Here is a 2924-nt window from a genome sequence, read left to right on the forward strand (position 1 = left end):
TCCCCGAGTCAATTTGAGCAGCGGGGTGATCCCGACTTGTATCCACCAAGTTAAACGAGCGAGTACAGCCAAAACTTTTCTGCACTTTTGTGTCAGCTTCAAAAGTAACGTGTTTGCTGGTGACGTTTCGTAGTGTCAGCACATTCCTCGTTCACATTGTGTGGCCATTGCCTTCTGCATAGTCCCATGCTACCGCATCGTAACATGAAACTTAATACAAGGCTGTTCTAATTTATTTATTTGCTGTCGGTCAAACCGTTTTCCACACACCCTATTGGGCATGTACCCACAACATCCCTTCCCCCTTGCGGAGGAGCATTGACGCTCTTCAAATGAACTTCTTAGTCATTGATGACATAGTGACAAAGGCATAGTGACAAAAGCATAGTGACAGCGTATATAACTCAGTTTACATAGAATTACCAAAATCATAATAATATTATTCGTTACTTATAAAACATTTTATTTTACATTTTACATTCTTTCATATATAATTCATATGTATTTCAATGTATGTAACTCAATGTATTTATCTAGCATATAGTATACTGAATTACTTATTTTTACATCTAATAATTGTTTATATCTATATCTAATATCTAACAATTTTTATCTAATAATTTTCTTACATCATTTACATACAGGCCTATTCTGAATACTCCCAGGGAACAAAACTCCCCATTCCCACGCTGTTCCCAAACACACATCTCCCTTATTCTGAATTGCTTGGGAGAAAGTAGTTTTGGGAACAACAACAGTTTCAAATTTGTTTTGTTAAATTTCCACTTTTTAATCACGAAAAGTACGAAAATGAGCAAAACAAAGAAAGGAATTGCGTATCATATGTTGATTTAAATGTAAAAATCGCATTATTTGTTTGCTGCACAAACTATCGGAAATAAATATAAGTAAATAATAAATAATAAAAAACATTTATTATAATGAGTAAAATAAATATATAAATAAAAAATAAATTAAAAAATAAAAATTTTTAAAAATGTGTTTAAAAATGAATTTAATTGCATTTCGAGTTTTAGCGGAGGATTTGACTCAAGAACAGGAGCAAAAAATTTTGCAACAGAGGATCAATCGCAGAAACTTGCGAGACGCTGCAAATCCACTTGAGCTGCCTAATTTCTAGTAAGTACAAATGTAAATTTAATTTGGTTTTAAAATAAACGTTTTTTTCATTATAGATTTCAAAAATATTACAGAGTAAATAAACCAGCATTTATTTACCTGTTAGAGGAACTTACTGAGGAACTACAACCAGCAAAGAAGCAGTTTGCAGTTGCTCCAATTGTGGAATTGAGCGGTTGTTTGCATTTCTTTGCTGAAGGAGCTTATCAGACATCAGACATTAAATATCACATTTAAATATATTCGAAAAATTTATTATTATTGGTTACTTAAATGTTAAATTTAACTCTTTTCTAAATTTTTAACTCTTTTTTAACTAATTAAAAACAACCTTACGTTATGATATCAATTCTTCAATGTCTTTATTTTCAAACATTCACTGGTTTTATACAAAATTTGCCTTAATTTTAATTTAATTTTTTTATATAATTACGATAGAAATGTCCTTCATGCTTCAATTAATGAACTAATAATAGTTTATGATTGTGCAGATGTTACAATAAAAAAGAAGCAATGTTTTACCTGACATAATAGCAAAAGTTTATTTTAACTTATTCTAGGAATCCCATTCATTTCAGAATTTGGTTTTCTTTCATTTTTCTATTGTTTTAAAAACAATAGTTAACACTTTCATTAGTGGAAAAAGCCCGTGTGAAAAAAATAAATAAATAAAAATTTAAAATTTTAAATTTGTTATACTTTTATTAAAATAATAATTTCAATAAAATATATTAAATGAAAATTTAGTTATATTAAATTTATAAAAATAATTTTATTAAAATATATTCGGAAAACCAATCAACTCTTGTGGATAAAATAAAAAAATAAAACTTTGAAAATATTAAATTTATTGTAATAATTATATTATAATAATAATTTTATTAAAATATGTTCAAAATTCTGATCATTTTCAGTTATTTTTATATTAAATTAAACCATTTTTAATACTTTTAACTTTTAACTTGTCTCCCCAACAATTTGCTTTGGAAAGAATTTGTGCAAAATTTGAAAAAAACTCCCATTCCCATGCGGTTCAGAACAGCAAAATTGGGAACAGGGAACAAACTCCCATTCCCATGCGATTCAGGCCTGATAGGCCTGATAATGTTATAAAAATATTTTTTTTTGTTTTTTTTTATATTATGATTTTACAAAAGTCTTACAATATTGCATATTTTAATTATATATGCTATTTTATATTTTCTTTGTTTTTTTTTTTTTTTAAACATAACTTTGAATATTATTAATTATTTTTTTTTTATATTTAATAATTGTATTTTCTTACATATATATAACGTTATAAGTATATAAATATTTTTTTTTTTAAATATTTGGATTTTGCAAAAGTCTTACAATATTGCACATTTTAATTATATCTGTTATTTTACATTTTCTTTGTTTTTCTTTTCAAAACATAACTTTGAATATTAATAATTATTTTTTTTTAATATATAATAATTGCATTTTCTTACATATATATAACGTTATAAGTACATAAATATTTTTTTTTTAAAATATTTGGATTTTGCAAAAGTCTTACAATATTGCACATTTTAATTATATCTGCTATTTTATATTTTCATTGATTGTTTTTTTTTTTTTTTAAACATAACTTGACTATTACAAATTATTTTTATGTTTAAAAAAAATATCTAACAAGTTAATAAATATTTCATTTTGAACAGTATACTACATTCCTTTTTTTTATATCTAATAATTGTATTTTCTTAATAAATATATAATGTTATAAGTACCCTTTTCTTTTTTTTAAAAAAATATTTGAT

This window comes from Teleopsis dalmanni, chromosome 1 (assembly GCF_002237135.1).
Source record: "Teleopsis dalmanni isolate 2A chromosome 1, ASM223713v2, whole genome shotgun sequence".
Classification (NCBI taxonomy): domain Eukaryota; kingdom Metazoa; phylum Arthropoda; class Insecta; order Diptera; family Diopsidae; genus Teleopsis; species Teleopsis dalmanni.